Consider the following 22,210-nt stretch of genomic DNA (forward strand, 5'->3'; position numbering starts at 1 on the left):
TTTTTCTTTTCTTCCTTCTTTTTTTCCTTTCTTCCTTCCCTCCCACTTTTTGTTTTTTGCTCAAGCTTATTTAGGTTACATTTATGTCACTCTGTCAAATAAAAGTTTTCTACACATGTTTACCAGGAGAGCTACCTTTTTCACTTGTATGTTAACTGCATGTGTCTGGAAAATGCTGTGCATATTTTATTCCTAAATGCTATTTTGGGGACTCTATGGGTCATGTTGGGCACACACCCCAGATTCCAGTCTCAGCAATCAAGGTTGTTGTGAAGAGCTCTCCCAAACAGGGGACTGCAGCTTTAGAGAGCATGAGTTGGTTTCAAGAAATTTTTCCCTAGGTCCCTTTGTCATTTTCACTATTCCTCTAAAATGATTAATACTTTTGTTAATTACTTTCTACTCTTTGGTCTTCCCTGGTGGCTCAGATGGTGAAGAATCTGCCTGTCATGCAGGAGACCTAGGAGACTCTGGGTCTGGAAAATCCCCAGGAGGAGGAAATGGCAACCCATTCCAGTATTCTTACCTGGGAAATCCCATGGACAGAGAAGCTTGGCAGGCTACAGTCACAAAGAGTTGGACACGACTGAGCAACTAACACTTTCAGTTTTCTTTATTCTTTGAGATCTTCTTTTCTATCAGACAGCAAAACTATCTATCTGTGTTTCATTCACTAGCGGACTTTGTTCAGTATGGCCCAAGAGGATGGCATTGTTGCCATTAGTGATACAGCCTTGAGAAAATGTTCCAGATGGTGACTGCACCCCTTATTCTGCTGTTAAATTCCATTGTCTCATTGATTACAGTTTATATTATCCACTCTGTAGAAAGCCTGAGATGCACATCTATATTGCTGTTTTCATGCTCTGAGCTTAGAGGTGGCAGGATATCTAACCATAACTTAATAGAATGCACACTAGTGAGATGCTGAATATTGATGGTGGAAGAGGAGCCTTAAATAGGCTTGAAGTTTTTCAGTGAGTTGGAACCAGGAACTTCACCTAGTAGATGCATTGAGTCTCATTATTTGTGAGTCTTAGCTTGGCAAACTGAAGGATTTATAGATTCATTGTTTCCTGAAAGAAATGCTCTCCCTAAGTTAATCATGAAACTTCTGCAACAGCTTAAAAATTGTTTCCTTAGTTACATGGACAAAGTAATGCCAAGCGTGTAGTCTTTATCTTAAGCTTTCTTGACTTTCTTTTACCTCCAGAATATTCTACTTGCTGGGAGATTTGCTACACTCTGTTTTCTTTGTTTGAAGAATCTTCCATGCCTTGATTTTAGCACTAAATATTCCTACAGTTACTCTAATTATAGATCAGAACCCCCCTTTCGTTTTACAGAAAAGCTTCCCCTACAGACTATACTGGACTTCCCAGAGGGCTCAGTGGTAAAGAATCTGCTTGCTAATGCAGGAGATGCAAGAGATGTGGGTTTGATCCCTGGGTTGAGAAGATCCCCTGGAGAAGGAAATGGAAACCTACTTCAGTATTCTTGCCTGGAGAATCCCATGGACAGAGGGGCCTGGCAGGATACACTCCATGAGGTTGCAAAGAGTCAGATGTAACTGAGTGACTGAGCGTGCGTGCATGCACAGACTACCCTAAGTTTGCAGTAGGATACTAGCCCAGGATATATTATCTGCTCGATGGTGAACAATATGGAAAAACATTGGGCTTTGGGATTAGGCTAGTAGCCTCACACTCCAAAACCCTGAAAAAATGACCAAAGTTCTCTCTCAACTCTCAGAGAAGCCTGGATATACTGTAAGCTCAACTATCAGTTTCTAATTTTTCTATTTCCCAGATACTTCTTGGAGGAGTTTAGACTTCATCAGTTTAGAAAAATCACACAAAGTAGCATATGGTTTTTTTATCCTCCCACATATCTGCTCCTACTTCATACATAAGGCTTCAGCACCGTCTGAAGTAGTCCTTCATTACTGAGTAAAGGTGCCTCCAAACCTGCTGTTTTGTAGATATTTGCATTCCTTATGTGAACCACTGCTCTAGCAATTTTGTATCCTGATGTATTATGTTCTGTTACAACCCATGTAGAGGGACAAAAGAGCTGGCACCACACATTATTCTAGAACTATTAAGAAATGCACGTTCAATCTAATCCTCTGTGAAACAACAAAAATATTTTAAAAAATCAGGACAAGTACTGTTCTGCCTGTGAAAGCTAATAGTATGATTTTTTCACGTATTTCTATAGGTAGTTTATTATATAAACGATGTTAAGAGTTTGGCACTGGTGGTAAAGAACTCCCTACCAATGTAGGTGGGTTTGATCCCTGGGTTGGGAAGATCCCCTGGAGGAGGGCATGGCAACCCACTGCAGTATTCTTGCCTGGAGAATCCCATGAACAGAGGAGCTACAGTGCATGGAGTCACAAAGAATCGGACACTTAGCAGGCACACACATGTAAGATTTGCATGTTTCTCTTTTATCAGCAAAATCTGACCTTCAGGATCCATTCTCTTATTTCTGAGTTTTATCACTAAGATTACATAGCATCCTTCCATTTTTTTTAACATGACTTTGGGAAACTCTTTGTTCCCGGGATATCAAATGTCTGAGCTTATGACAATTTGCCCAATTACTTATCATGACTAATGACTATGCTTAAGGATGAGACGGACAAATCTTTCAGGCTAACTTTCTCCAACTGTTAACTGCTTAAATCCTCTGCTCTGATATTACTTCCTGATAATTACTGTCCATTTACTAGAATCCAGCTGCTTCAAACACTTGTGCCCACCAATTGCTTACTCAGATTCTGAAACGTGACTCAATCCTCCCCCTGCCCCACCCCCCAAACCCCCTCTGGAGGTCCTGGGAGCTTCTGCTGAACAGGGGACTGAGATCATCACTGTGTATGAGATGCTGCTACAAAAAACAAGAGAGTTGCACATCCCCGGAAATGCAGGACTTTCCTGTCCCTTCCATGTCTGAGGGGATCACGTCGCTCCTGAAGATGCGCTAGCTACTAACCCATAGGACTCATCTGAGACTTTTGAGTGTAAGCGTTAGATGCTCAGTTGTGTCCCACTCTTTGACTCCATGGATTGGAGCCCACCAGGCTCTTCTGTCCATGGAATTCTCCAGGCAAAAATACTAGAGTGGGTAGCTATTCCTGTCTCCAGGGGATCTTCCCAACCCAGGGACCAAACCTGGGTCTCCTGCATGGCAGGCAGATTCTTTACCATCTGAGCTTGAAACCAAAATGGTCTAAGTTACATGCATGGCTTAAAATTCAGAGCAAATCTTCTTGGTGTTTGAAAACTAGGTCAGTGGACTCTTTCTGATCTGCATACACACTTACTGGATTGGACTCTTCATCTCGGCCCCTGGAATGGACTCTGTGAAGTTGGGAAAAATTCCAGGCTGAAGAGAACTTTGTTATCATAGATTTCCTCCAAGTCTTGATCTCAACTGACATTGACATTGACATTGAAGTCACTCAGTTGTGTCCGACTCTTTGCGACCCCATGGACTGTAGCCTATCAGGCTTCTCCGTCCATGGAATTTTCCAGGCAAGAGTACTGGAGTGTGAAGTGGAAAGTCTAGTGAAGCCTGAGTGGGAATTGCATTTGAGCTAAGTCTCCTAAGTTTTTAAGAAACACCTTTTCTCATAATAATTAATCAGTGCTCACAATAGAAAATGAGGGCAGAAAAGGGACCTAAATCTCATTAGGATATGTCTTTGTTTCTCTCACAAGCCTATTTCTTGCTTTCTATAACTCAGCTGACATCAAAGGGGCAATATTGTAGTGACAAAAATTAATGCCACTGAAAATAATGTGCTCAGGTTAGCATGAATCCATATTTATTTCATGACTTCAATCTTCACACTTCAATGAAAAGATACATATACTGCTCAACAGTGTCAATTAAGTACACTGAGTTGTATATCAAAGATATAAGTATTTGCCCATTTATTTAGTACCTATTGCTAGGTGGTACAGTGGTAAAGAATCTTCCTGCCAATACAGGAGCTGCAAGAGATGCAAGTTTGATTCCTGGGCTGGGAAGATCCTCTGGAGTAGGAAATGACAACCCACTCCAGTATTCTTGCCTGGGTAATCTCATGGACAGGAGTCTGGTGGGCTACAGTCCATGAGGTTGCAAAGAGTTGGACAGGACTGACAACTGAGCACGGCACACGTGTGCTGGGATGGGGCTTCCCAGGTGGCTCAGTGGTAAAGAATCCACCTACCAATGCAGGAGACCCAGGAGACATGGATTCGATCCCTGGGTTGGGAAGATCCCCTGGAGAAGGAAATGGCAACCCAGTATTGTTGCCTGAGAGATCCCACGGACAGAGAAGCCTGGTTGGCTACAGTCCACGAGGTCACAGAAAAGTTGGACACGACTGAGCAACTGAGCATACACATATGCACACATGAGCTGGGAGACTGATAGAGAAAGCAGTTCCTTATAATGAGCCTGATGAGCAATGCTACCATGTCATTGATGAAGATTCAGAGATTTGAAATTTCTTTGCCACCACCCTACAACACTGCACTGTTTATCCTACTCAGATTGGCTCATCAAATCACTAGACGTAGAAGTAAAGCATTCCTCACAGGGACAACTGGTTTCCGTTTCCCTTCAAATTGGCTTTCATTCCTTCATTCCACCCATTAAAAAATAATTACTGAGTGCCTCTTACATGGCAGATTTTGCTGGGAAAAATGTATAGAAAATTATCTTTTAACTTTGAAGATCAGAATTCCCTGGGATATGTGTTAAAAATGCAAACACCCAGGTCAAGACCTACTCTATTAGACTTCTGAGGGGAGGAAAGAAGCCCCATCCAGTGTTTGTTTAGGTATGGTTAGCAAACTCCTTAGCTGATTATGTGGTTATTGTTACAGTAATAACATAATCTCTTAAGTATCAGATAAAGATTTTATTAACAAACATTTTGAAATATAAGGCAGTTAATTTTACCACAACTCTGTAAGATACTATAATATTTAATCATATATAATGTTATGCTAGTTTCTCTTCTTGGTGTACTCTCTAGCTTTGATGTGTCAACCTCAAACCTCAAAGCTGAGAGAGAAAAATCCATGTTACCTATAATTTAACAAGAATCAGACTTGCATCCAACAAAATAACACTCTAATTCTTGTGTCTTTAAAAGTTATTAGCAAAGAATAAATGTTTTTGGGGAAAATACGTTGATTCAAAATTTTATTTTCAGCTATAATACCTTTTAAATGTAAAAACATATATTAGACATATTCAGATATGCAAGGAAAGACATGCTTCCTAGTATCCTTTCTAAAAAATTTACTTCTATAGGTACATAAGTATAAAAAAAAAAATCCTAAAATGAGAAAATATTTCCCAAACACATGGCCAGGCAGGAAATCCTAAGGATACATGAGGAATGTGATTCTATCTCAGATCCTTATGCCAGGGGATCCAGATTTCCTCTCACTTCAGATGTACAGGGTCTGTTTGCTGGCTTGTGTTCAGAAACTGGGTCTGATGTTAGGAATATCCACTATGGTAACTCAAGTTACTTTTCTATTCACTGGACCTAGAGTTTTGTTTTGCTGTTTTAATCATATTCATTAGGGTACATTTTACATGTTTTCTCATATATTTCACTCTTAGGGACACAGTGATTAACTAGCCACAACCATTGTTGTTGTTGAAGTTGTGTCTGACTCGTTTGCTATCCCCATGGACTGTAGCCCTTTAGGCTCCTCTGTCCATAGGATTTCCCAGGGAAGAATACAGGAGCTTGTTGCCATTTCCTTCTCCAGGAGATCTTCCCAACCCAGGGGTTGAACCCAAATCTCCTGTGCTGGCAGGCAGATTCTTTATCACTAAGCCACCTGGGAAGCCCCTAGGGTTCTTGTGACAAAGAGCAAATCTCCCAAATCTGTCCCCACTATGTTGCCCTAAGTCTCCCTGTTGCCTTTAATAACCTGTGTGTGTGTGGTTTCTCTTGCAGCTTTTGCATCAGCAGGTGAATTTTTTTTAACCATTTAATCACCAGGGAAGCCCAGCCACAATCATAAATCCTTCTAGATCAGAACCTCCATTTCTTCTCTCTGTTATAGTAATTTTCCCATCTTCCCTCTGAAGGTTAGAAGCTACTCTCTGGTCTCTGCCTCTGTGGGGTTCCCTTGTTTCTACTACAATCAGTAAGTTCAATTCTGCGGCAGCATCTCCCAGCTGTCACCTCCAGCCTTCAGTGGACTGCCACTACCAAGCTCCCCACACCAACATGTTTCCTAGTGTCTTCAGGAGGGAAGTCTCCTCTGAGTCCCCTCAATGGATTTAGTTGGCAGCTGTTGAACAGGCTGCATATAATTGATCCACTTTAAGATTCCCATCTCCCTGAGCCTCTGAATTTTGCCCTTTAATGTATGCCAGGGAAGTTCTAGTATCTCAGGCACATTGAATAGAGATCATTACTGAGATGAGGCTTCAGTTAATCAACCAAACTGTCACTGAGTATTACTCAAAACTGATGCATTAAAATCAGAATCACAGAAATTTCCTGGTGGTCCAGTGCTTAGGACTCCCTGCTCTCACTGCCAAGGGCCTGGCTTGGATCACTGGTTAGAGAACTAAGATCCCCACTGTGGCATATGGTGGCCTTTCCATCCCCCCCCCACCCCCCCCAAATAAAGAGAAAAGAAAAGAAAACAAAACAAAACTTAAAATCACAATGAGAGCAAAATGGCTTAATTCAAACAACTCCAACCTTATGTTCCATCATATCTGACCACCATCTTCAGAAATCATTTACATTTGTATTCCCCAGGTTTTTATTGAAATATCATAGGAAAGTCTTATAAGCTTTTTGGCATATTCACTATATTTTTCCTAAGTGGCATCCAGGCCAAATCTTTTCACCATCTGGGACATTCTGAGATCTGATCTTTTACAAACCTGAAAACAGTGAGAAGTGGTGGAACCTGAATAGGAACAAAGGGAGGATAAGAAGCCTTCTCTGGGAACAACAAAAGAAAGACATGTGAGGAGGTGCTGCTTCTGACAGGGGTGGCTTACAGGCATTTGGGAGAGAATGGTTGTCAGCCTTATCTGTGTTTGCCCAAGTATCCCCATTCCAGGTCTAAGGGTCACATTCCTTTCTGACCAGTGCCTACCCTTGGTATGGAAGACTTGGAAAGTCAGGCATTTAGCTACTTTGTAATTTTGCAGATTATATAATTGGATTTGGAGTTTTATATTTAGCCATAGAAGCAGGCAGAACGATGACCCCCAAGATGTTCATGGTCAAGTTGTCAGAAGTTGTGAATTTCTTATCTTATCTGGCAAAAGGACTTTAGAGACATGTTAATGATCTTGAGATGTAGAGATCATTCAGGACTATCCAGATAGACCACTCTAATCACATGTAATCACAGGAGTCCTCATAAGTGAAAGGGGAAAGCATAGGAGTCAAAGTCAGAGTCAGAGAGATTGGAGAGACTACTGACTGGGTATCAAGAAGAAGAATCTGGGCATGTTCCAGAAATATAAATGGTCTCTAGAAGCTAGAAAACCACCCCCAAAAAAAACAAATGTAAAAAAGGCATAAAGGTTGTCTGAGGAAGCCTTGACAAATAGCTGAGAAAAGAAGAGGAGCAAAAGGCAAAGGAAAAAAGGAAATATACACCCATCTGAACAGAGCTCCAAAGAATAGCAAGGAAGATAAGAAAGCCTTCCTAAGTGATCAATGAAAAGAAACAGAGAAAACAATAGAATGGGGAAGACTAGAGATCTCTTCAAGAAAATGAGAGATACCAAGGGAACATTTCATATAAAGATGGTCACAATAAAGGACAGAAATGGTATGGACCTAATAAAAGCAGAAGATGTTAATAAGAGGTGGTAAGATATTAATAAGAGGTGGTAAGAACTATACAAAAAGATCTTAATGACCTGGATAAGCACAATGGTGTGATGACTCACCTAGGGCCAAACATCCTGGAGTACGAAGTCAAGTGGGCCTTAGGAAGTATCACTACAAACAAAAATAGTGGAGGTAATGGAATTCCAGCAGAATTATTTCAAAACTAAAAGATGATGCTGTGAAAGGGGCTGCACTCAATATGCCAGAAAATTTGGAAATCTCGTCAGTGGCCACAGGACTGGAAAAGGTCAGTTTTCATTCCAATCCCAAAGAAGGATAATGCCAAGGAATGTTCAAACTACCGCACAATTGCACTCATCTCACACACTAGTAAAGTAATGGTCAAAATTCTCCATGCCAGGCTTCAACAATACATACCGTGAATTTCCAGATGTTAAAGCTGGATTTAGAAAAGGCAGAAGAACCAGAGATCAAATTGCCAACATCTGTTGGATCAATGAAAAAGCTAGAGAATTCCAGAAAAATATCTACTTCTGCTTCATTGACTATGCTAAAGCCTTTGACTGGGGGTCACTACATACTGTGGAAAATTCTTAAACAGTTGGTAATACCAGACCACCTTACCTGCCTCCTGAGAAACCTGTATGCAAGTCAAGAAGCAACAGTTAGAACTGGACATGGAACAATGGACTAGTTCCAAATTGGGAAAGGAGTATGTCATGGCTGTATATCCTCATCCTGTTTATTTAACTTATATATGCAGAGCACATCATGCAAAACGCTGGGCTGGATGAAGCACAAGCTGGAATCAGATTGTGTGGAGAAATATCAATAACCACAGATATGCAGATCACACCATCCTTATAGCAGAAAGTGAAGGGAACCAAAGAGTCTCTTGATGAAGATGAAAGAGGAGAGTAAAAAAGCTAGCTTAAAACTCAACATTCAAAAAATGAAGACATGGCATTTGTTCCTATCACTTCATGGCAAATTGGTAGGGAAACAATGGATACAGTGACAGACTTTATATTTTTGGGCTCCAAAATCATTGCAGACAGTAACTGCAGCCAAGAACTCAAAAGACGCTTGCTCCTTGGAAGAAAAACTATGAGCCTAGACAGAATATTAAAAAGCAGAGACATTACTTTGCTGACAAAGGTCCATATAGTGCAAGCTATGGTTTTCCCAATAGTCATGTATGGATGAGAGAGTTGGAACATGAAGGAGGCTGAGCACCAAAGAATTAATGTTTTTGAAATGTGAAACTGGAGAAGACTCTTGAGAGTTTCTTGGACTGCAAGAAGATCAAACCAGTCAATCTTAAAGGAAATCAACCCTGAATATTCACTGGATGAACTGATGCTGAAGCTGAAGCTCCAATACTTTGGCGACCTGATGCAAAAAGCCAATTAATTGGAAAAGACCCGGATGCTGGGAAAGACTGAAGGCAGGAGAAGAAGGGGATGACAGAGGATCAGATGGATGGTTGGCATCATTGACTCAGTGGACATGAGTTTGAGCAAACTCTAGGAGACGGTGAAGAACAGGGAAGCCTGGTGTGCTGCATTCCTTGGGGTCACAAATAGTCAGACATGACTGAGCAATTGAACAATGACAAGAAGCTAGAAAAGGTAAGGAAATGTATTTTCCCTAGAGACTCCAGAAAGAACATGACCTTGCTGATGTAAATTGACTTTCACTTCATTGAAGTATAGTGATATACAACATTATTTTAGTTTTGGGAGTACCTCATAGTGATTCAGTATTTTTATAGATTATAAAACATTTTCTAGATTATTTAAAGGTATTATAAAATAATGACTATAATTTCCATTGCTATAAAATATCTTTATTGCTTATCTATTTTATACATGGTAGTTTGTATCTCTTAATCCCATACCTCTGTCTTGCTCCTCCCTCTCCTCTTCCCTACTGGTAACCACCAGTTTCTACATTTGTTTCTGAATCTCTGTTTTACATATATATATATATATATATATTTGTTTTAATTTTTAGATTTCACATACAAATGATATTATAAGGCATCTGTCTCTTTCTGTCTGACATATTTCAGTAAGCATACTATCCTCTAGATTCATTCATGTTGCTGCAAATGGCAGAATTTCAGTTTTTATGGTTGGGTAATATTCCTTTATATATATATGTATATATAAAACATATATATATATACTAAACATATATATACACTCACACACACACACACACATATATATATATACATATACTGTTTGTCTGTTGATGGAAATGAATTGGTTCCATATCTTGGCTAATGTAAATGGTGCTATGAACATTGGGGTGCATGTATCTTTTAGAATTAGTAGTTTCATTTTTTTGTAGATATATATACAGGAGTGGGGTTGGTCAATAAAGAGCAGAGAAAGAGTCAGGGGCATATGTAGAATAACTAGTATAAGATATAAACATATTATTTAAACTCTTGGTAAGAATTAATAAAGAATGGAAAACAAACATAGATAAATACGGGAACACCAAGGGATGTGACTCAAAGCATTACAGGGTTTTGAGAGGAACTGGAAGAGAGGAACTTTACATTTTATTTAACCATTAAGAGCCTACTATATAGTACTCCCTATAGTATAGGGAACTCTACTCAGTACTCTGTAATGACCTGTATGGGGAAAGAATCTAAAAATGAGTAGATAGATATATGTATAGCTGATTCACTTAGCTGTACAGCAGAAACTAACACAATGTTGTAAATCAAGTATACGTCAATAAAAACTAATTAAAAATAGTATTAGATATTATTGAAAACTTAAAATAATGTTTATAAGTGACATTTAAAATTAAGAATATATAGAGGAAAACTCTTGTATTTTTTAAAAAATCTGAAAAACACCAGAAAGTCAGAGAAGGTAAATTAAAATCATATGCCATTCCATCACCTAAAAAATAACCATAGTTGATTTTTAAAAAAAAGTATAAATTTATTTATTTTAATTGGAGGCTAATTACTTTACAATATTGTATTGGTTTTGCCATACATCAACATGAATCTGCCATGGGTGCACATGTGTTCCCCAGCCCGAACCCCTCCTCCCACCTCCCTCCCCATACCATCCCTCTGGGTCATCCCAGTGCACCAGCCCCAAGCATTCTGTATTACGCATTGAACCTGGACTGGTGATTCATTTCACATATGATATTATACATGTTTCAATGCCATTCTCCCAAATCATCCCACCCTCGCCCTCTCCCACAGAGTCCAAAAGACTGTTCTGTACATCTGTGTCTCTTTTGCTGTCTTGACATTTTGATGTATTCTTTCATTATCTTTCTCTTCTTCTCTCCACACATACATATACATGCATGTATATGTATTATATATGTATATCATGATATATTTATAAATCTACATATGCAATGCTGCTGTATCTAATTTTAAACTTTATATACTTATTAGACTTAAAATACTGTTAGAATATACATTTTAATGGTTACATATTATTCTATGATATTTACATACTCACACATATGTTATATATATAAAAATATATATATTTCCTATATTATATATATGTATTCCCTGGTGGCTCAGATGGTAAAGAATCTGCCTGCAATGCAGGAGACCCAGGTTCAATGCCTGGGTTGGAGAGATGCCCTGAAGAAGGGAATGTCTACCCATTCCAGTATTCTTGCCTGGAGAATTCCATGGCCAGAGGAGCCTGGGGGCTATAGTCCATGGGGTTGCAAAGAGTTAGACACAACAGAGAGATTAACACTTTCAGGCATATAGATTACTTTAAATTTTTCATTATTATAAATAATACTGCAGCAAATTCCCATGTACATAAATATTTGCATATATTTCATTGTTTCTTTTAGGTAAATCCTAACATTTATTTTTAATCTCCAAGTCGACAGTTCTTTATGATCATTACCCTCTAGTTTAAAATAAGTGTTTTCCCTCTCTACTGTTTCCCCTGCCTCCACTTCACAAAGCTGCCTTTTCTACTTGCCCTCAACCCTGATGTCTTCCAAGGAGCTTGGGGTCAGTATCTTTTCTGGGCATCTCACCTCACTGTTCTTCCTGGCCTTTTTCACAACACTGACCAGGCTCCCGCACCTGGTCTGGTTTGGTCTCATGGCCCATACTGGCCTGGTTTGCCCTGACTGTCTTGTCTCAAACGTTTTCTCAGGAAAAGCAGTCTCTTTAGAGTTTTTCTTATACAGCTTCTGTCTTTCAAAACAGTATGAAAACACTTCTGGGCATAGTGCCAGTAAGAAGTGTGTCACATAGACAAACCAGACCTCCCCAGCCCCCACTTCCTCCCAATCCTCATTTTTCCCTTCCAAATACTTCCTGCTTTTCTGTAGCTATGAGACAAGAGACAAAACTCTCCTGTTTAGTATGCAAGAGCTAAGTTCACAATCAGATGGCTGTTTCGCCTGTAAGTACATTTTATTCACCCCCTGAAATTCTTTCTTGCCATCATCAGCATTTAAGTTAAAAATCACATTGGAGAAAAAAACCACTTATGTATGCAACACCTAAAAGTTGTTCACAGCAGAAGCTGATCTTTCAAATGACAAAAAATTGAACATAGTGGTAATTCTGTTATATTCTACATCTTGGGTTTCGACCTCATTCAAAGCAGTCTTTCAGCAATTTTTATTGCTCTTTTTCATATAATCAAGCATGAGAAGAGATGCATTGGAATTTCTAGGGCCTGGGTAATTAAGCACCTCCTTGCATGTTCTACAAATTCTATGGGAGCAGAAAAGCTTACTTATATTGATGGATCATCCTCCCTTAAGACCCAGGAAAGCACTCTCTGTGCCTGGGGGTCACCACTGGGATAGGGAGGACCTGCCTTCAACACCTGGAGGCCTTGCTGGGCAAGTGGAGCGGTGACCTCTGGTGGAACAGAGGGCCAAAGAGCCATTATGCTCTGCAAAGGGCAGCTGGGCCGGAACTCTTGAGGGCTTTTATTTGTGAATTCCTTAAGAAGCACATCCTGCAATAAAATTTACCAACCGCCACTGAGGATGTATCCTATTGTATGTTTATTTCAAATTTATATAAACACCCCTGACCTCATGTTTTTCTGACTCATTGCAGCAGGTTTTTTTTTTTTTTTAATGTGTGGAAGAATTTGTATATTTGTTTTTGAATCCTAACAAATGTTAATTAATTTTCTTTACCTTTTATAGTTCTACTTTCAAAGAGGAAAGTAGAACTGATGGGAGGATATGTCTTATTATGAATTTAGGTTAACAATATCAATCTGAGTGCATAAAATACTGACTGACTAAGAAACATACCAATTCCAGTCACTGTTGAAGCGTTTACTAGCTATGTGATATGTGACTGGTTACTCTTTCACTTTCTTCATTTGTAAAGTTGGAATGATAATAATCACTTGTCTCATAGGATTGCAGTAGTGATTCCTAGCAATAATGCTCTAAAATTCTTAGTTTAGTAGCTGGAACATAGTCATCTGACAAAAATATTACTATATTTAGTTTTTCATTATTATACTTTTAGAATTATACTGTGATTAGGTTTGTGCATATCAATGTGTTGACCAGTATTCTACCCACAAGGTTGTATAAACTTCTTCCAGTTATTTGTTTACTTCATTACTTTCCTGATTTCCAAGAGTAAAAACACTAACATTGTTTTTCACTTTATAGTGCATCTTCATATTTTATTTCATCCTCATTACAACTAACTGAACCAAATATTATAAGTTCTACTTGTCTTTAATAAAAAAGTTTAAGTGGTTTACAAAAGTTCATTCACTTATTTATTCATATATTTTAAGCTTCTATTATTACTATCTTCAGTACTATTTTATCTCTTTGCCCAAAATTACAAGTAAGGAAGTGGCAACACTGATATTCAATACTATTCCTCTGATTCCAAATCTCATACAGTCCATTGCCTGTTGACTACTTGTCAACCACCTGTACCAAGAACATGTGAAGTAATCACAACTTATTTACTAAGTTTAGGGTAGATTGCTCATAAACTCTCCCAAACTGGTAAGAGAGTGTTAGTCACTCAGTTGTGTTTGACTCTTTGCGGCCCCATGGACATGTGTGGGCTCCTCTGTCCTGGAATTCTCCAGGCAGGAATACTGGAGTGGGTTGCCTTTCCTCCAGGGGATCTTCTCAACACAGGGATGGAACCCAGGTCTCCTGCACTGCAGGCAGATTCTTTACCATCTGAGGCATTAGAGAAGCTAAAGACTGGTAAGAACTTCACACTTTTAAAAGATCTCCCAACATGATTTCACAACTTTCCTAGGTTCAATGTTTTTATAAAATGATTTAAAACTCTATGACAGAAAATTGTAGTTAGATTAAACAAAGTCCCTCATGCTTTAGTTTGAGTGAGTATGTTGCATGCCAGATACAGAGACAAATAAAGCAACTGGGATAGAAAAGCCTGGGCTGTGGAAAATGTGTTGTTATTTTAGACCTGAAGAAAATGAGGCCTGGAGCCATGCAGGCATCTGAGAAAAGAACAGTACTTGTAGATGAAACTGCAAACGTAAAAACTTCTGGGGATGTTTGAGAGACACTGAGAAGAGCAGTGTGTCAGAAGCCGAATGGGCAGGAGAAGGTTCTAGATCAGTTCAGAGAGCAAAAAGGGAGGAGGAGACTTTGTGAGGTCTTGGGCCCATGCTACTGCTGCTGCTGCTAAGTTGCTTCAGTCGTGTCTGACTCTGTGCAACCCCATAGACGGCAGCCCACCAGGCTCCTCCGTCCCTGGGATTCTCCAGGCAAGAACACTGGAGTGGGTTGCCATTTCCTTCTCCAATGCATGAAAGTGAAAAGTGAGAGTGAAGTCACTCAGTCGTGTACAACTCTTAGCGACGCCATGGACTGCAGCCTACCAGGCTCTCCACCCATGGGATTTTCCAGGCAAGAGTACTGGAGTTGGGTGCCATTGCCTTCTCCTGTAGTGAGGATTTTGTCTTTCAGTCTGAGATGTGAAGGCATGGACGGTTTGGGAGTGAGGAGCCCTGTGATCCACGTCAGCTTTACAAGGTGAGAGTAAGGGACCAAAGGGAGCCGCTGACTCACCAGAAGTGACTCTCCCTACAACTTTACACTTTTGTATGTGTTTGTGTGCTCAATAGCTCAACTGTGTCTGACCTTTATGACCCCATGGACTGTAGCTTGCCAGACTCCCTTGTCTATGAGATTTTCCAGGCAAGAACAGTGGAGTGGGTTGCCATTTTTTCCTCTGGGGAATCTTCCCAACTCAGGGATTGAACCCACATCTCCTGCATTGCAGGCAGATTCTTTTACCACTGAACCACTGGGGAAGCCTTTTGTATAGATGCAAATAAGATCTATACACTTTTCTAACAATTTTAAGAATCAATTAAAATTGCTGATAGATTATCGAAAGCTGGCCTTGACCTTGTAGAAGAGTTATGGAGTCAACTCTTCTGTATCTTACAGACCTCTTGGATCTGTAAAACAGCAATCACACCACGAAAAAGTTAATGATTCCCTGACTTCTCAAATATTTTGTCTCTTATTGCTGTTTGATTGGTCTACTGAAATCATCATTAGTAAACTTACACATAAAACTATGCAATTATTATGTATATGCTTAAAAAAGTAAAATAGATTACTTTTTAAGTTGGTAAATATTAATTTTGTACCATGAATATGTGATAATCCCATAGCCAACAGTGAGGTAATGAAATTGTCAAGTACCACAAACATCCAATTATAAGCACTTAGAGAGTAGAAACCCTATCTACCTAATCTTTATGCTTCTCTATCGACAGGAAAGCTCTTTGCATGAGAGCTCCTTTCAAAACAGTTATGAATGTGTTTTCTTTAATGTGCTAATAAAATCTGATAAGATCATAATAATGACTTAGTTTTGTATTGGGTGTCTTCCCAGTTCACCATGATTCGCCTTTTCCGAGAAACTCTCTCTACATGTACAGGCATTGTATCCCACCTGACACTACCCCATTATGTTTGGGCAAAACATAACTTTGGCCTCTCTTTAAAAATAATTGGACCAGGAGAAAGAACCAAACAGTTAATAGGAGTCTCTCCCTCGGTCTTAGAATTAAGACCAAGGCTAGACCTTGGATGTAACTGGAAAGATTATGATACACTTGCCCTCCAGATGAGAGAAATAAAGGAAGTTAATTTGCTTAGAGTGAAAGTAGTTTAGCAGATGTCACATAGCCAATATGTAGAAGCAGGGAAGCAATTTGGAGAGTCTCTAGACACAAAGTTTCTGTTTCTAGAAACTTTGGAGGCACTAACTTATTCCCAGAGAATATCTGTGTCCTTATATTCACTTTGGAGAAGGCAATGGCACCCCACTCCAGTACTCTTGACTGGAAAATCCCATGGATTGTGGAGCCTGGTGGGCTGCAGTCTACGGGATCGTGAAGAGTCGGACAGGACTAAATGACTTCACTTTCACTTTTCACTTTTCACTTTCATGCATTGGAGAAGGAAATGGCAACCCACTCCAGTGTTCTTGCCTGGAGAATCCCAGGGATGGGGGAGCCTGGTGGGCTGCCGTCTCTGGGGTTGCACAGAGTCGGACACAACTGAAGTGACTCAGCAGCAGTATAGTGACTTACCACTTTCTACCCAAAATAGATATGATCGTTTTCTGTTACTTATCTTAATCAACCTAACTTCCTATTCTGATAACCCATTTCAACCTTATTAGACCTAGCAATACTGATTTAATGACAGACACAGCATACAGGATTAAACCAAAATTTACCAAGAGTCAAATAGGTTTGATTTGCTGCTTCTTTTATTTAAGAGGCAAATTCAACTATCAATGGGCCATTAATCACAAAACACTACTGATGATTTACAAAGACATCTTGGTTATTGCCTAATAACTTTGTCTTTATAGAGACTGTTTTTTTTAAAATAAATATTCTGATCTTAAAAAGCATTTCATAATCCATGCATTTCTATGTAATAGTCATCTTACTTAAATGCTAACAAAATCTGTTTGTATGTAAATAAAAAATCAAAATTTGAAAATATTAGCGTATCATCAATTTATAATATAGTGTTACAAGTGAATTAAAGTATAAAATGAAGTCCTAATACCAAGTTAATTTTTTTCACTAGTTTATGAAATCTTCAGTTTCATGAAGCTTAAATCAAGATCCAAAAATATTTGGAATTGTAACTAAGTTACAAACAAATAAACCGGTCTACTCCCAGAGATCATGAGTGTAATTGGAATTACTGACTCTCAGTGGAGAGTCATTCTGCACATATTCATTCTGTAGTTACAAGGTTGCAACCAGCTTCTGTGTAAGTTTTTGTCTAGACTTATAAAAAGTTTCAATAAAGCGATGGAGACATTCAATTGCTTCCTGTCTCATGGAAAAAGTTGTAGAACCCAAGTCATGTTGCTTGTTATAAGGTGATTTCAGAGTTTGTGGCCTTTCTTTTAGTGCTTCATCTGAATCGAAGAAAGAAAACGAGGAACTCTTACTGTTAATAATACAGTGGAAGAATTGTCTAGAAAATTGGCATTGAGCAAGATTTTTTATCAGCTATGAAAGTAGGCAAAGCAAATATTTTGTGATAAGAAACATCATTCTGGAGCACAGAGAGAATTTGGTATTTATCCATTCATTATGTGGTAGTATCTTCATAACTCTAAGAAGTAAAATTTCCATTGCAGTAATACTGAAAACATTCCAGTGATTCTCAGTCAACTTGAAATATCTATCCTCTATAATTATTATAACTTTTTCTGTGATATATTTTAAGTTGGCATATTTTCAAGTTAAAACAATATTTATACCACTGAAAAACTTATAAATACAAGAAACTTATTTCTGTATTGTAGAAGAGCTTTCACTTTACATGTTGGACTTAATGTTTTTATTTTTCTGGAATAGTTACAACTGTTATAAAATTTTGAATCTTTATAGTTACCAGCATGAGTTAATATGGTAATTTAGAAATGCCCAGATGCACAGAGATCAGAGTTTAGAACGGTTGACATTGCTGCTTCTTTGATCTCCATTTGAAACAATGATGGGAGTGAGGCTATAAGAGGTTACAAAAGAACGTCTTTAATAGGCCTATGCATAAGGAATGAAAACAGAAGAATCTGTCTCAAAAGGTGGGAAAAAAATCAAATGGGGAGACTGTGGAAGTTCAAGAAGAATTTTCAAGGTTAAGAGCAAGGGCAGATACAGAATCAGAAAATAAAAATTTTAAATTAGGAAAGCAAAAATATTAACAGTACTGTATGCTGGTTAATAAGGCTAGATTCATCATCCAAATACTGGATCAGGGTAAACATTTTTAGATGGATAGATGTAGAAGTGAGGATTGAATATCTTAATCCAAAGTCGGTTTCCCAAGCCAGTAGTTTAGGACAAATAAGCAGGATAAACTGCAGGAAGCTTGCCATGAGGACAGCAACTCAGTGCTGCAGTTCTAATGTGCCTGAGGAATCTGATCACATTTGAGTCCTAACTGCTCCTCCAGCCTGATGGTTACAAATAAATTGGTGAGCCAACTCCTGCCAATCAGCACTTTACCATATATAAATGGCTTATTTGTTCCTTTGTACTCTAAAACCTGGGCTTCCCAGGTGATGCTAGTGGTAAAGAATCCCCTGCCAATGGAGGTTAGACATTAGAAATGAGAGTTCGATCCCTGGGTCAGGAAGATCTCCTGGGAGAGGGCATGGCAACCTACTCCAGTGTTCTTGCCTGGAAAATCCCAGGGACGGAGGAGCCTGGTGGGCTGCCGTCTGTGGGGTTGCACAGAGTCGGACACGACTGAAGCTACTTAGCACGTACACACTCAAAAAGCTATGGAAAAAAGAGTGTATATTCAGCCTAAATGTTGCTGCTGCTGCTGAGTCGCTTCAGTCGTGTCCAACTCCGTGTGACCCCATAGATTGCAGCCGACCAGGCTCCCCCGTCCCTGGGATTCTCCAGGCAAGAACACTGGAGTGGGTTGCCATTTCCTTCTCCAATGCATGAAAGTGGAAAGTGAAAAGTTAAAGTGAAGTTGCTCAGTTGTGTCCGACCCTCAGCGATCCATGGACTGCACCCTTCCAGGCTCCACAATCCATGGGATTTTCCAGGCAAGAGTACTGGAGTGGGGTGCCATTGCCTTCTCCTAATATAAATGTTGAGATAAACCAATTAAAATTCACTAAAATATTTTTTGAAAATATTTCTTGAGTTTCTAATATCTGTTGGGTATCATATAAGATTCAAATTGTCAACATTATAACACAAGTATTAATTAATATTTAGCTGTAATGCTAGACAAACTTTTTATTTAATCAGACACTGGTAATAACCATTAATATTCACTTTGGAAGATGTTACTGTGACTTCAGAGAGGCAGGGCTGAGCCAGCTGTGAATATTTGTTCAATCTTGTTAACAAATGGAAACAAAGACATTCCAATATATAGATTAATTCATAAAACAAATCTGTGTAGGGCTGACCAAACTGGGCAGAGTCAGGCATGCTGAAAGCACATTTCAGATATGTTAACTAATACAAAATAGAAAAGTATTTTATCAGATGTACGATATAAATGTATCTAAGAACGTGACTTGAAAGAGAACTTCCATCCTTCAAAGACTGGTGTAAACACCATCTCCATACAGAGGACTTTCCTGAGCCCATCTGGATTTAATCTTTTTCTCCCCAGTGATTTATCCTAACTCTGGTATGACAATTATTACTCTCTCTATCATGCCCCAACTCCTATGTTAGACTGTCATTTTTTTAAAGTACTTTCCATAATAGCCAGAACTATGCCTCTTGTCCTAGAAGCATCTAAGTACTTTTTTATAATTGAAAAAAACACGTTTAAATTTATTTGGTGCCTACTATTTCCATAAATTAGATGATGAAACTTCTTTTTAAAAAGCTCCGTTTCATTTAAAAGTGCAGATTTTAAAGCTATCTTGCAAATATTTTCTCAGTTTTGCTTTTGTAGTGAGCAATAAAAATATTTTATCAATAAATTCTATTTTATCATTATGGCCTTAATATTTTAGCCAAATACATAACAAATGGTATCAATCAATATAAAATAATTTTATACACTGACCACTGATAAATATAAGTCAAATAAGCTGGTGCTGACTTGAGCAGCACATATACTAAAATTGGAACAATACAGAGAAGATTAGCGTGGCGTAAAAATAGATAACTAATGAGAACCTAGTGTATAGCACAGGGAACTCTACCTGGTGCTCCATGGTGACCTAAGTGGGAAGGAAATCCGAAAATGAGAGGATGTATTTTATACATATGACTGATTCACTTTGCTGTGCAGAAGAAACTGACACGGCAGTGGAAAGCAATGTTACTCAAAAAAAAAAAAAAAAACAAAACAAAACAAAAAAAAAAGCCTGGGTAAGATTATAACAAACAAAATACACTTACAATGGATGTCTAGTTATCCCTTGTGGACAATGTATACCAGGATCATTTCCCAGGAGGTCTCATTAGGTGACATTTGTCAACTTAATGAAGTTATAAAGGTCCAGGGTATATGGTAGTCAGCTCTGAAGGCTTGACACACATGAAAGATGTATTTTTCACTATAGTGTGCCATGAACTAAGGACCCAAGGGTGATGTATATATAATTCTAGTAAATTAATTTTCAAAAATAGGTTATGGCCAAGCCAACTTTCTTGGATGGGGCCTTTCCAATCTCAATTTATCTGATTGTTCGTTTAATAGAAAACATGTTTGTTATCTTTTTATAATCCCAATATTCCACTGGCTAATAAACATATAAAGTCAGAGCATATCCCCAAGAGTAGTCAAGTTCATCCTACCTTCCTATTATCTAGAATGTATTGGATTCTCATGGGCTTCCCAGGTGGCACTAGTGGTAAAGCACTCTCTTGCCAGTACAGGAGACGTAAGAGACATGGTTTGATCACTGGGTTGGGAAGATCTCCTGGAGAAGGGCATGGCAACCCACTCTAGTATTCTTGCCTGGAGAATCCCATGGACAGGGGAGCCTGGCGGGCTACAGCCCATAGGATCGCAGAGTTGAACACAACTGAAGCGACTTAGCACGCATGCATGTATCAGTTTCTCATAAAATCATACTTAACACTAAAGATTTTGAGATAAACAGAGTGTAGGAAAACAGCAAACTCATAGAGAAAGACAGTAGAAAAGCAGTTACCAGGGGTAGGGAGTGGGTGAAATTGGGAGTGATTGGTAAAAGGATATAAACGTTCAGTTACAAGATGAATAAATTCTGAGGATCCAATATATAACATGTTGACTATAGTTGATAACACTGTATTGCATAGTTGAAATTTGCTAAGACAGAACTGAAACTCATAAGATAAATATGTGAACTGATGAATGTGTTAACTTCATTGTGGGAATTTTTTCACAATATGTATGTATATCAAATCATCACATTGCGTACCTAAATTTCTTGCACTTATAGCAATTTTCATCCCTGAATGATTAGAAAAGAATAAAGAAAGAAGAGGTGTGAAGGGTGGAGAGAAAGGTGATGAAATAAAAAGAAGGAAATTCAAGACTGGATAGATTCCCTTCTTTATTGTCTTTTTCTGTCCATCTATTTTCAGTAGGATATCACAATGTTTTTACATAATTATTTGGACTGTGCATTTCTAGTATATATTTAAATGCAGAATTTATATTACATAAACTGTCCCTGGCAAAAGTTGATGTATGGTACAAAGTTTCAGTTATGCAGGAAGGTGACCTAGCTGGGTGGGATGGAGGGGTTTGGGAGGGAGGTCCAAGAGGGAGGGGATATATATACACATATAGCTGATTCCCTTTGTTGTACAGCAGAAACACCACATTGTAAAGCAACTATACTCCAATTAAAATAAAAAGATGAGCCCCATTGTACAGCATGGGGACTAATAGTAAACAACACTGTACTTGAACAATTTTTAAGAGGGTAAATTTTATATTAAATATTTGTATCACCTCCCCCCAATGTGATAATAATAAACACAAAAGGAGGAAACTTTTGGATTTGACGGGTATGTTTATGGCAATAGACTGTGCTGATGGTTCCACGGGTATATTAATCTCCAAACCCATCTAGTTATAAAACTTACATTTAATATGCACAAGTGTTCTGTATCAGTTATGCCTTAATAAAGTGGGTAAATTTTTCTAAAATATAGGGGTGATTCCAGACTCAGATCTCTGAGCCTGCAAACAGGTCTTATTCAGGACAAGCAGAGACCCACCAGGTATCCCTGAGACTCTGCAGGGTGCAGGAATGTGTACACGGAGCTCACAGGTGAGAGTTGTCACTTTGAGGGTTCTCTGCAGCCCCTCAGC

Source organism: Budorcas taxicolor, chromosome 12 (genome assembly GCF_023091745.1).
Source record: "Budorcas taxicolor isolate Tak-1 chromosome 12, Takin1.1, whole genome shotgun sequence".
In the NCBI taxonomy this organism is placed as follows: domain Eukaryota; kingdom Metazoa; phylum Chordata; class Mammalia; order Artiodactyla; family Bovidae; genus Budorcas; species Budorcas taxicolor.